This window comes from Callithrix jacchus, chromosome 18 (assembly GCF_049354715.1).
Source record: "Callithrix jacchus isolate 240 chromosome 18, calJac240_pri, whole genome shotgun sequence".
Taxonomy (NCBI): Eukaryota; Metazoa; Chordata; class Mammalia; order Primates; family Cebidae; genus Callithrix; species Callithrix jacchus.
The window spans coordinates 44,448,085-44,462,697 of NC_133519.1; positions in this window are offsets into that span (position 1 = coordinate 44,448,085).

Here is a 14,613-nt window from a genome sequence, read left to right on the forward strand (position 1 = left end):
AAAAGGGGTCCTAATCCGTAGATAGAGGAAGAATGAAAAAGTGACTACCAGGAGCATCTTAATGCTAATGTATTTGAAAACTTAGACAAAATAGACCAAACTCTAGAAAACTGCAGTTTACTTGAATTGGCTCAAGAAGAAATAGAAAAGCTGAATATACTTATTCGTAGGTTGAATAGTAAACAATAATTAACTTTTTGGCAAGAACTGGCACAGGTTTACAGGTAAGTTTTATCCCTCTTTCAAGGGGGTAAATTCCAACATTTTATACAAGCTCTTTCAAAAATGGCTAATGAGGGAGTACTTTCCAGCATATCGTGTGAGGGTGGTATAACTTACTGATACTAGAATCAGAGACATTCAGTAGGAGAAAATAAAATTACTGGCTAATAGCACTAACACATGTAAAAGTCAAAAGCACTGTTAATAAACTTTGACATATTAAAAGAGGTAGTGCATTATGGATAAGTTGTATACCTTTAAAATCAGGAACACAAGGATGGCTATTACCACTTTTTTGGGGTCTGGGAGGGATGGAGACTTGCTCTGTCCCCCAGGCTGGTGTGCAGTGGTGAGATCTTGGCTCATTGCAACCTCTGCCTCCCGGGTTCAAGCGATTCTCTTGCCTCAGCCACCTGAGTAGCTGGGATTACAGGCGCCCGCCACTACGCCCAGCTAATTTTTATATTTTTAGTAGAGACAGGGTTTCACCAAGTTGGCCAGGCTAGCCTTGAACTCCTGACCTCTGGTGATCCACCCTCCTTGGCCTCCTAAAGTGCTGGGATTACAAGCATGAGCCACTGAACCCAGCCACCACTTATTTATCATTGTCCTATAGAAATATATGCAAAAGACAAATCAGGTATTTTCAGAGGATGTGGCTGAACTCGTGAAAAGATGTTTAACCTCATAAGTGATTGGCTAATTAAAACCAGAATGAATAACATTTTATGTTCAATAGATTGAAAACTTAAAGAAATATGAAATAGCCATAAAGATAATGTGCCTCAGTCTTTCACACTGGAGGCAGGATTTTGAACTGATAGGCTCTTCAGAAAGCAATTTGGCGCACTCTTTCAGAGTTAAGCATTCACGTACCCTTCCCGTTCTACCTCTACATAAATACCTTAGAGAAATTCTTGGATACATGTACCTTAGGAGTACACGTGTAAGAATGCTCACGACAGCCGTGTTTTTAACCACTCACGTCTACTGATAACAAAAAATAAATTAGGGGTTTTGTAATTTTATTCAACAGGGAGAATGACCTACATGCAACAACAAAGTAATCTTTAAAGTGATAAAGCAAGTCTCAGAAGTCTACACAGAGTATGCTACAGTTTTTATAAAGCTACAAAGGAAACCTAAACCATATTATGTAGAAATATGTATATTTGTGATAAAACTTTCTTTTAAAGAAGTCATAAAATTTGGGACAGTGGCAAGGTGTAGCACATGAATACATAAAACAATATTAGTGATGCTTTCATTCTTGGGTAATGGGTTTCTTGATCTTAATTTCATTTACTTAATGGCACTAACATAAATTGTGGTGGGTAGTCTGTTACTAACAAAATACCTCAAACTTAATTGGCTTAAAATAACAACCATTTCACTGGCCTCAGAATTCTGTGAGTTGACAGGAATCTGCTGGCTGGTTTTGTTCCACATGGTAATGACTTTCGCTGCAGTTATCTAGGGGCTTGATTGGGCTTGAAGCATCTGAGATACTCATGCACATGATTGGCAGTTAATGGTGGCTATCAGCTGGGAATTCAGCTGCCACACCTCAGTTTATGTGACTTCTCCATGGGACTTGGAGTTCTTCCAGTTGTGGTTGCTGGGCTTGTAATCGTTTATGGCTGGGATCCAAGAAGCAGCATCCCAAGTGTAAGCGTTTCAGGAAGAGGAAAATGGAAGCTAAGTCCTCTTGGGGCCATAGCTTGGAAGTCCTAGAACATTATTTTCACTGCGTCGTATTGGTCAAAGTAATCTACAGGGCCAGCTTAGCTTAAAGAAGGAAAAAAGCCCTTTTTGATGGGAAGGGGACACACATATACAAACAAGAAAGAAACTGATGGCAGAAATCTTTGGTAGTTATAATGTACGCCCTGGCCATAGCAATTTATGTTCCCATGGAAAATTTTTCCACCACCTCACAGGAAACTAAGTTAAAGTCTCATCTCAATATGACATCAGTTTCAAGCTCAAGACCCAGAACTTCATCATCTAAACTAGTTTCAGTTACATATGCCGTGCCTTTACTACAGTTTCTCTCAATCGGAAAATGTGTGAAACTAAAAATAAGTTTTCTTTCTCATCACCCAGCCTACAGTGGTGAGTTAGGCAATATACACTCTTGTTTAAAAAGAGGAAAAATGAGAGGTACATAGCAGTGAATGGTTCATAGCAATTCTGAACTCCATTTGGGCACGTTTTATTCCTCGTGATTCTGGGAGCAGAGAATGTATGTCGATTAGGGTGTAATTCTACTTGAGAGGGGTTCTTAGTTCTTGGCTCTTCCCTGTATGATCTTTATTTTACTCTGAGCCATCTTTTTCCATGAGAAATTGCTTTGTGTTTGAAGCTGAGTAGGCTTCTCAAACTGCTTCTTGATTTTCAGAGGTTGAAGGCCCAGAAGTCTTCAGCTTGAACTGTGTATGTCTTTTTTAGTGTAAGCTGATGTAATTCATTTTAAAACCTCTTGTGTTCCCTTTGAATTGAATTATAATCCACTCCATTAGACAAAATTCATACTGGTCTCTTCAAGACAGGCCTCTCTCTAATTTGAACTGAGAGGATGTTGAGGAGCAGCACCCTTAACTATCTTACTGTCGAGCAAAGTGATCTACAAATTGTGCTCATAAGATTCTTAGAAGTCTTTTTGTCTGTCTAAGAGGTCTATGGTTTAAATATTTCTGAAACCTTAAAGGATATTACAGATGTACCACTGATTCTAAATTATCCTAATTTATGCTTTACTAACAATTCTCAATTTGATCTTTGCCAAGGTGATTTCTTCCTTGAGAAACTCTTGCTGGCTGGAAAAATATTTTATTTGCACATTGTATATTTTCTACACATTTTTCTCCAAAACTGAAGTTTCTTATTTAGTTTATTTCTTCTCGTATCTGACGATAAGTAGCTAGAAGTAGTCAGGTGGCATTTTGAATGTTTGCCTGGAAGTCTTCTTAGATAGATTCACAAATTTATTAGGTTACATTTTCCCTTTAGCAATTGCCATGAGCTTACTAGTTCTACCTTTCAGATTACTGCAAATACAAGTGTTGCCTTTTTGTTTTCTCACTGATCTTCTAGCCACCACTGTCTGCATCTCCTGTTCAGTTCCAAGTTGAGGCTGCATAGGTTTTGGGTTTGACCCAATGCCACCCTATTTCTAGGGACCAGTTTCTATTTCAGTTATCTTTTGCCCCACAACAAACAACCTCAGAACTCAGCGGCTTAAACCAACCATTTTGTAAACTCATGATTCTTTGCATAGATGGAGCTTAGCTGACTCAGGTTGGTGGCTCTGCCCCACATGATGTTGGCAGGGGCATTCAACTATCTAAAGGCTGTGATAATCATCCACATGGTGACAATTTATCTGATTTTCCTTCACGTGACTTTTCCAAAGAGCTTGGCTCCCCACAGCATGGTGACTGAATTCCAACAGGGAGCATTCCAACAGATGAAGGAAGTGGAAACTGTCAGTCCTCTGAAAGCCTGGTCTTCTCAGAAGTCCCAGAATGTCACTTTGCATTCTACTGGTCAAGGCAAACACAGGTCCAGCCCAGTTTCCACAGGAGGGGAAGAAGAAGCCCATATCTCACTGGGGAAGTGACACATTCTTATATAGAGAGAAAGAATTGATGGCAGTCATCACAGGAGATTTGTAACTATACATATTTAGCATATGTCAAAAAAAGAAGATTGACAATATAAGCATATCTCAAGATACTATGGGCTGGGTTCCAGACCACCAAAACTAAGCTAATATCAAAAGTCACATTTTTTTTTGTTTTCCCAGTGCATATAAAATTATTTTTATACTGTAGTCTAATAATTGCACGATAGCATTATGTCTAAATAACAACATATATACCTTAATTTAAAAATACCGCTAAAAAAAGTGACAATCCTCTGAGCTTTCAGCAAGTCATAATATTTTTGATGGTGGAAGGCTTTGCCTTGATCTTGGTGGCTTCTGACTGATTTGGGTGGTGGTTGCTGAAGGTTGGGGTGACCGTGGCAATTTCTTGAAAAAGAAAATGACATTTGCCACATTGATTGACTCTTCATGAAAGATTTCTCTCTAGCAGTTTGACAGCATTTTACCGACAGTAGAACTACTTTCAGAATTGGAGTCAGCCCTCTCAAACTGTACGGCTCCTTTCTCAACTAAATGTGTGTGATATTCTGAATCCTTTGTTGTCATTTCAACAGTGTTCACAGCATCTTTGCCAGGAGTAGATTCTGTCTCCAGAAACCACTTTCTTCACTCATCATTAAGAAACAACTCCTCATTCATTCAAATTTTATCATGAGATTGCACCAATTCAGTCACATCTTTAGTGACATTCTGGTTCTTTTGCTAATTCTACCACATCTGTAGTTACTTCTTCCACTGAAATCTTGAACCCCTCAATTATTCATGAGGATGGGAATCAAATTCTTCCAGACTCCTGTTCATGTTGATGTTATGACTTATTCCCATGAGTCACAAATGTTCTTAATGACATCTAGAATGATTAAGCTTTTTCAAAATATTTTCACTGTACTTTGTCCAGATCCATCAGAGGAAGCACTATCTTTGGCAGCTGTCACCTTACAAAATGTGTTTCTAAAATAATAAAACCTGAAAGTCAAAATTACTTCTTGATCCATGGGCTGAAGAATGGATACCGTGTTAGTAAGTACGAAACAAACATCAATCTCTGCACATCTCTATAAGAGCTCTTGGAATAGTATTTTGAAAGGAATCTTTTCTGAGCAGTAGGTCTCAACGGTGGGCTTAAAACATTCAGTGAAACATGAGAAAAGCAGCTGTGCTGTCATCCAAGCTTTACTTTTCATTGATAGAGCATGGACAGAGTAGATTTTGCATAATCCTTAAGGGCCCTAGGATTTTTGGAATGGCAAAGGAGCATTGGCTTCAACTTAAAGTCACCAGCTGCATTGGCCCATAAAACAAGAATCCGTCTATATTTTGAAGCTTTGAAGTTAGGCATTGACTTCTCCTCTCTGGCTATGAAAGTAGATGGCATCTTCTTCCAATAGAAAACCATTTCATCCACATTGAAAATCTGTTGTTTAGCTACCTTCATTGGTTATCTTACCTAGATCTTCTGGACAACTAGCTGCAGCTTTTACATCAGTACTTGCTGCTTCACCTTGCACTTTTATGTTATTGAAATAGCTTCTCTCCTTAAACCCCATGAACCAACCTCTGCTAGCTTCAGACTTTTCTTCTGCTGCTTCCTCACCTCTCTTAGCCTTCCCAGAATTGAAGGGAGTTAGGGCCTTGCTCTGGATTAGACTTTGTCTTAAGGGGATGTTGTGGCTGGTTTCATCTATCTAAACCACTCAAACTTTCTCCATATAAACAATAAGCCTGTTTCACTTATTCATATGTTCACTAGAGTAGCACTTTTAATTTATTTCAAGAACTTTCTCTTTGCACTCACAACTTGGCTGTTTGTTGCAAGAGGCTTAGCTTTCAGCCTGTCTTGTCTTTCAACATGCCTTCCTCATTTAGCTTAATCATTTCTAGCTTTTGGTTTAAAGTGAGAGACATGTGACTCTTTCTTTCACTTGAACACTTAGAGGCCATTGTAGGGTTATCAAGTGGCCTAATAACAATATCATTGTGTTTCAGAGAATAGGGATGGGGGAAAGACAGGGAGATGACTGATTGGTTTAGTAGTCAGAACATACACAATTTTATCAATTAGGTTTACCATCTTATATGGGCATGGTTGATTTAGCCCCCGAAAAATTATAATAGTAACATCAAAGTCACTGATCACCAATCACTATAACAGATATAATGAGGCTGGGCATGGTGGTTCATTCCTGTAATCTGAGCCCTTTGGTGGGTAAATCACTTGAGCCTGAGAGTTTGAGACCAGCCTAGGCAACATGATGAAACCTTGTTTCTACAAAAACAACACCACCAAACAAAAATTAGCTGGATGTGGTTGGCATTTGCCTGTAGTCTCAGCTACTTGGAAGGCTGAGGTGGGAGGACTGCCTAAGCCTTGGAGGTGGAGGCCGCAGTGAGCCATGACTGTGCCACTGCATTCCAGCATGGGTGACAGAGTAAGACTCTGTCTCAAGTAAAAAAAAAATAGACATAATGAAAATGAAGAAGTTTAACATATTACAAGAGTTACCAATATGTGATACACAGAAAATGAGCATAGGCTATTGGAAAAATTGCACCAATAGACTTGCTTGATGTAGAGTTGTCAAAAACTTTCTACTTGGCTGGGAGGGGTGGCTTATGCCTATAATCCCAGCACTTTGGGAGGCTGAAGTGGGTAGATCATGTGGTTAAGAGTTTGAGATCAGCCTAACCGACATGGTGAAACCCGTCTCTACTAAAACTACAAAAAATTAGCATGGTGTGGTGGCATGTGCCTGTAATCCCAGCTACTCGGGAGGCTGAGGCAGGAGAATCACTTGAACTCAGGAGGCAGAGGTTGCAGTGAGTGGAGATCATGCCATTGCACTCCAGCCTGGTTGACATTCTCAAAAACAAAACAAAAAAAACCCTTCTACTTGTAAAAAATGCAATATATGTAAAGTGCAATAAAACCAACTACAAATAAGATATGCTTGTTTAGGAGAAAGAAGAGACAAAAGAGATCCCTAAGAAATAGTTACTACTAAAAAAAAAAAAATCCACATATGACCCTTATCACAGTCTGTCTTTTACTAAAGTGCTTCTGTCTTCCTCCTTTTCACTGTGACAATTCTGAGGACAAATAAAATGCCTTTTTGTTTTTAACCTACTCCTACAGTGCTCAATAGTCAATAGGTTCATGACTATAAAATCAGTAACGTTAGGAATAATCAAGCTCTATTATAATAGAATGTCACTGTGTTTGTTGACTCTTACCTAAAAGATTTGTCTAAATAAACCAATGCACAATAAATATCTGGTAAATTATTTTTGATTTTTGACTTTAACCTAATAAATAATGTTGGAAATATCACAGATGTTAATGAATATTAATCAGGGGAGGTCAATGAGTCTATTAAAATTTATAACATGTTAAAAGGTAAATGAATAAGTTAATAAGTATTGATTTATTAGTTGTAAGAATAAAGGATGGAAGTAGAGTTAGAAGTTACAGTTGTTTTTGTCATTTTTAAAGTGTTTCAGAGTCACTATTTCATTGGATTTTTATAACCGTTTCATATTGTAAGTAGGGCAAAGATTTGTTAAATAGATTTGAATTTTATTAATATGATAGAAATAGACTTTATTATTCACAAGGACACATAGAGTAGATATTTGGGTGAATAGCTATTATCTTTGTCTCAATAATCAGTAATAGATTAATCCTTCTTTTTTCATCTTTGTAAAAATATTTTATAGTTATTTAATTTGCTTAACACCCTTAAGTGAAGCTAGGTTTTATACGCTACTGTCGAACTTCTGATCCCAAAAGAGCTTTGTACAAAAATCCTTAGTTAAAAAGCCTTGATATTTTAGAAAACTATCCTTTGTTCAACTTGTTCCATTTGTTGAGGGGATTTTTTTGTTTACAGAATGGTGAAGAGGAACTTAATGATTGGGATGAAGGTAGTTCAATCAGGTCTTAGATTCTATTTTAGGCAAATCCAATTTAGTTGTAGAAACACCAGATGCCTACCCCCATGATTAAATTTCTGAATGTCAATAAGCCGTTAGACTGCAATTTCTATTTCTAAACAAAAATAACCAACATAATTTTAAGAGGTTTTTTTTCTATGCATTCAAGTTAGCACTTTAAAAATATTTTCTAGTTTTTAACTACAAATAGTTAATAATTATGGAGAATCGAGTTATATTCCCAGATCTGCCAAAGGAAAAATAATAAAACCTTGAGAAGTCAGTTAATTCCTTTGATTTTTAAGTGGGAACAAATGATAACATTACAATAGCTCTCAATAAATAATGCTTTACAATTTACAGAGTGCTTTCATTTCTATCACGCCCCCCCCCCACCTTTGTTTAACAATTCAGAAAACAGGTTCAGGAAAGTCATTTGCTAAGCCTAAAGATTAATGCACATATGCAGATTAAGGAGAAACATACTGATGAAAGGGAATAATTAAATGTGTAGAAATCAGATGGATGAGTGGACAGACTAAGAAAACATAAATGTAAGATTTTGAAAATGTGGGAGGGGATAGACTTAGCACAGGTGGCTCTTGGTGTTTAGAGAAGGAACACCTCTTCTAGCATAATAGCTCAGAGGAGGAAGAAAATAGGTGTATTTTCTTTCATATATATGGACTTGTAGGTGTGCTGGTGAGAAGTTAAAGATAATCTCATCTGACGTCTCAGATGTCTACAAAGTTGTCAAGGTCATCTTCCAAGAGTGAAAGGAGATGAAAATAAAGATTTTAAGAATTACTGCAAAGAAAGGGATATCAAGTTGACCAAAGAAACATAGCGGAATTACCAGTGGTAAACTCCTTTTGAGGTTAGTAATCATAAATTAATAAGTTGTATATTTCCCCCTCAGCAATCTTTGTCTTCTTTGATTCAAGAATAGAAAAATGCAGAGCAATATTTGGGAGGCTTGACTAATAGGCAGGTTAGTTGAAAGCAAATAAGGGCTTAGCAATTTAGGGTAATGATGGTTACAAGACTTAAGCAGAAAGGAAGAGTAATTAGAAGTTGTATTTGTTCTTAAATGATTTTTCAGAATTTTTTTATTAAAAGCACAGAAGTTACTGAAGTAGCACCTATCTTGAAAAGTCAAGTTAAAATGATTATTTTGTGTGTGTGTGTGTGTGTGTGTGTGTGTAAATTTTTCAAGTCCAATTGGTGTAAAAGATGATAAATGTTTTGTCATAAAACCTGCATATTCTTATCTAAATATATCTTAGTACCATTTTAGTTATTGTACTGTTTTCACATTTTAAGCTTCCAGTTAGAGACCAAACTTTGGAAAATGGACCTGAGAAATGCTGCTGTTGAGTTTACTTTCTTCTGAAAGAAAATCTTTTCCTGTAATGGGAGGTAAAATATTTTTGTACAGAGTTACTTCACTCCCACAAGTCATAGGTCATCAAGGAGAGCTTCTACATCCCCAGTGTTTCAGAGCGTAAGTCAAAAACTCTTACAATTCCACTTCTTTTCATTGTCTCATGGATGTTTCAAGAATATTTTTGGCTGCATGGCTTGACAGCCTTGGGATTCCCGCACACATTCACATTCTCTTTTAGATCAGTCTGGTGTGAGCATGAAGACTGAGAGTTGGGCAGCCCAGTTAGGAAATGATTGCGATTGTCTGGGAGACAGATTATGGTAATTAAGTTTCCATCAGTCTGGAACTCAGGGGACAGAAGATAGCTATTCTGTTTGTAGAGGTAAGCAGTTCTTGCCTGGGGATGATTTTAACTTCCAGAGAACACTTGGCAATGTCTGAGGATAGTTTTAGTTGCCACCTCTTGGGGAGGGATGCTAATAGTATCTAGTGGTTAGAGGCCAGGAATGCTGCTAAACATCCTATAATGTGCAAAAACAACTCCTCACAACAGAGAATTATCTGGCCCAAAATGTCAATAGTGGTGATTTTTTTAGAAGCCTCGGTGTAGGTAGTACCTGAAGCCGTCGGAGGGAATAACAGTATCTGAAGTGTGAGGGAGGAGACTAATCCAAAAAAACACCCATAGACAAAGAGCGTGCCCCCTGGTCACAGACGCGGAGAAGAATCTGGAGCGTGGTATTATGAAAACCAAGCAGGGAAACAATTTCAATTTGGGAGTGCTAATCAGCATTCAGTGCAGCCAAAAATTAAATAAGAACAGGCTTGGTGGTTAGGTGGTTGTACTGGATAGTCTCTGTTTGCCTCTTAAGATTCGCATTCTGTGTTTCTCCCTCCTGTTTTACCCCTCGAGAAGGTTGACTTAACAGACTTCATCAACAGGGTCCTCTTGCCCTCTGGCTTTCAGCTGGATTCTGACAATGAGAGGTCCTGGAAAGAGAAGAGCAGGAGGAGAGAGTGCGGGTTGTTTCTTCCTGAAGCTCTGTCCCTGCTGGGCCACAGACTGGCAGGGACAGTGTTTCTCTTCCAAAAGCTAAAGCTCCCATTGGGCAGCTCTTTCCTATAGCTGCAGGTCTGACTGGTTTCTTGCCCCTCCGGGGCTTGTGGGTAGTCGTCACTTTCACCTGTTAATAGGTGGTGCTTCCCTGTCTCATTAGTTTCCTGCCTACACCCTTGTAAACAGTCTTTTCTTTAAACTCCCTTGATCATACCTTTTCTGTTTGTGCCATTTCTTGCCAGGGACCTTTCTGACACAGAGGTCATTGTTGATGTGTATCAGAACCACATTCAGGGGAATAGTTGAGGCAGATAGGTGGAAAAATAGATGGAAAGAAATGAAGAAGATTAAATACATTGAGTTTTTGTTTGATTTTTTGCAAGGAGTTTTGAGAATGAAGAAGAGAATGCTAGAGACGACAATAGGTAGTAATAATTTGGAAGAACCAGGACAAGTTTTTAAATAAGAGATGGAAACTCATTTTTAGGTTGTGAATAAGAAACATAGAGCGAGGAGATAAAATTGTAAAATGAGCAAAAAAGAAATGTGAATGTGTTGTAATATGATTAAAAAACAATATTGACAAAGATGACAATATTAGTCTCACACAGAAATATATCTTTGAGAACAATGAAATGGAAAATAGATGAGCTAATAGATGTGGGGTAGGAAAATAGGGAAGTTCATGCCTGATAGGCTCGGTTCCTACTGGGATGTTGAAAGCAGTTCATTTAAGGATTTAGGAGAGGGAGACTGAGGAGAATAATAAAGGTTTGGAATAGCTGCTGTGGGAAACGGAAGAGGGATCTGTTTGCTGAGCAAGCTATGGACCCTAGTTGAAGAACACTGATTGGTTGATATATGTATGTGAAATGTTCAGCAAGTTAGAATTTTCTTGAGTAGGACTTACCAGCTAGTCGTTAGAAAAAGAGGATCAGATGGTTGAAATGACTGGAAGTTTTGGAATTTAAATGATAAGTGCTCTGGAAGAATAAGGGGATTAAAAATGTGGGAAGTGCCAGGAGCAAGGTGATTGATGACATTTGTCAAGTGTTTAGGCTGCATAGGAAGGATAGAAACCATGAAAGTGGAGAAAGACAGTGTCACATAGGCAAGGCTGAGAAACTGCTGGTCTTAAACAACATGCGGTTTGGTAGAAAAGAATTGAGAGGGCCGGGCACTGTAGGTGGCTCACGCCTGTAATCCCAGCATTTTGAGAGGCGGAGGCAGGTGGATCATGAGGTCAGGAGTTTGAAACCAGCCTGGCCAATATAGTGAAACCCCGTCTCTACTAAAAATACAAAAAATTAGCCGGTGCAGCAGTGGGCGCTTGTAATTCCAGCTACTCGGGAGGATGAGACAGGAGAATGGTTTGAACCCAGGGAGAAAAAAAAGAATTGGGAGAACTGGAAGGGTAGATGGCTATCAACAGAGAATGGTATATTGAAATTGAAGATTTCAAAAAGGGAGTTGACAGTAAAAGGAAGAACTACATGCCAGTATACATCAGCTAATCAGAGGGGCCATGAGTGGATGACAGTTTCTTCAGTGAAATTCAATGTAAGCTGGCTTCCAAAATATAAGATCTCAACGTTAATAGATAAGTAAAATTAAAATGTCACTGTATCTGTTAATTTAAGAAATGTGTGCTCCCCTCCTAGACTGTAAATCCCTTGAAAAGAAAGAACAATTATATTTTACACATTCTCATCATCTCCCATTATCTAACATAATTCCTTTTACGTGTTAGACACTCAGACATTTGTAAAATGTTTGAAAGAGAACAAAATATATAAAAATTGTATCATGAAATAATATATTAGATATATTTGAATAGGTAAGTATATGATTAAATTTTATTCTACAATAAATTCAGTATAAAGTTTCAAAATGAATTACTTTCTTATTTATGTGCTAAAGTTTATTCTGTTTTTGAACTTAATTTGCTTATTGTGGTATCTACAGTCATTTTGAAGCGGCAGTTTTTAGGACTTCTCTATTTCTAGTCCCACACATAAAATTTTTAGTAAGCTCCTAATATAGAGAAATCTGAGTGGTGTATTGACTATAGATTATTTGAATCCCAACCTCTTAATAAATTTTTATTTGCATAAGCAGGTCCTTAAAATCACATATCTATGTATTGTATGCACCATTTCATTTCATGTGTATCTATTAATAATAACAAAAACTAACATTTGAGTTATGTGTGTCAGGCACTGCTGTAGTTTACATAATTTTCTCATTTTTCCCTTCACGACAACCCAATAAACATTTGCTATTATTATTCTTATTTTACAGGTAGGGAAATAGTAGAGAGGTTAACTAATTTGTTCAAGGTCACAAAATCAGTGAATGAATTCAAACCTAGGAGATCTAGTTTTCAAGATGTTAACCACCACTACATATGAACATATGGATACATATAAATGCCAATTCATTTATCTTCTATTGCGTGTTTGTTTCCTTTCCCTGAAGATCCCTGAGATCAAGGACACTGGCTGGTAAAACAGCATCTTATCAATAAGTATTTTGTGAACAAATAAATGGATGAGCTTCTGACTTTACAGAATAATTTTGCTATTTCCTACAAATTTTCCTATTATTTTACAGCTAACACTCTTGGCTTTTCCTTCAAGCCCATTCCAGTTATTATTTGGGTGATTTGTTATGAGACATGTTATGACATTTTAAACCTTTACATTTAAAACTTCATTCTTTTGCTGAGACAAAAATGATCTCTTCTCCTCCTCCTCCTGTCAAAAATTGCAGATTAAGTGTTTACATGAGGGGAGTTTGTAATCCAGGATTTCTGCAGCAGCGGGCTTCAAATATTCTAGACAAATGCTGCTTTTTGTTCAACTCTTCCTGATGAGTGTTGTGATCAAAGCTTCCCCCTGGCATCCGTTAGTCATCAAGTGCTCAGTTTGAGAATGGTTGCTATCATCATTTACTCTCTAAACAGGTGCCACCTAGTTACTTTTGTTTTGGCTATTATGGGTTAAATGCATTCCTGAGCTTAGTCCTGCTTAAGCTTGCTAGTTCTCTATTTTAAATTAAGGCACAGTAGGTTATTTCTTTCAAGAGTAAAGGTTTCTTTAGGGAGGAATCTTTCAAAGCACTCATTTTTGTTCTTGTTTTCTGTAGATGAGTGTTTCACTGTTCAGCCTTGTTTTACTGCCTCTGGCTTACAAAACTGTATTACATTGCAGTTAACAATGGCTAGTGATTAAAAAGAACTGACGTTTTATTCTTAAAATATTGCTCTCTTTTAAGATGCTTACTTGACTGTTATTCCTTACTGCCTTGCTACCACCATTCTTGTATTGACTTTCAGTCCATGGAGTTAATGTCAATTTATAAAGAGTTGTTTCACTAAGGCATTTCAAATTATAAATATATTATGCAAGGATTCTGTTTTTTGCTACAGTTTTTTAGGTCCAGTAATTCCTTAGCAAAGAACTCTGTATGGGATTAATACATTTGTTAGCAATTACTTGACAGGAGAAAACATGTTGAACTATTTCTTTAAAGCTACTTTATATGTAATTACCCTGAATGTCTCCTTTCTAGCATGTTTCCTCCATGTGGTATGCCTGTTGTTCATCAAGTTAGAAATAGCCGATGGGACGATTAAAATTGCTTTCCTAATTGATAAAGAAGAATAGAGGATGGAATTTTAGATTCATGAGCAAAAACACTCAGTACCTATTGAAGTGACCATGTATTAGGAACTTGTCACAGTCAGGAATTCTCTCTTACCCACTTTTGTTTCACCAAAATCTAGTTCAATTACAGACCTTCTTTCTCCCCTACCCCCATTTGTTTCCTCCTTTCTTCCCTTCCTACAATTCAGACATAGGATTTTAGAATCTAGGACAGAGATAAAACTGGAGGTGTGAATTTGAGAGTAACCTTAATATAAATGGTAGTTAAGACTGTGAACTGGAGGATGTTACCAGTGGTGTTCAGAGGATAAATCAGCAAAGGAAACTTGGAAGAGTCAGTGAAATAGAAGGCAAACAAGCAGTGAGGCGTCAAATCAGCAGAAGAAGTAACTTAAAAAGGGGAAGAGGTCAGGGAAGTGGCTCATGCCTGTAATCCTAGCACTTTGGGAGACTGAGGTAGGAGGATCACTTGAGGTCTGGAGTTTGAGACCAGCCCGGCCAAAATGATGAAACCCTAAAACTAAAAATGCAAAAATTAGCCAGGGATGGTAGTACATGCCTGTAGTCCCAGCTACTCGGGAGGCTGAGACAGAGGAATCACTCTAACCCAGAAGGCAGAGGTTGCAGTGAGCTGAGATCACACCACTGCAGTAGCCTGGGCCACAGAGCAAGACTCCCA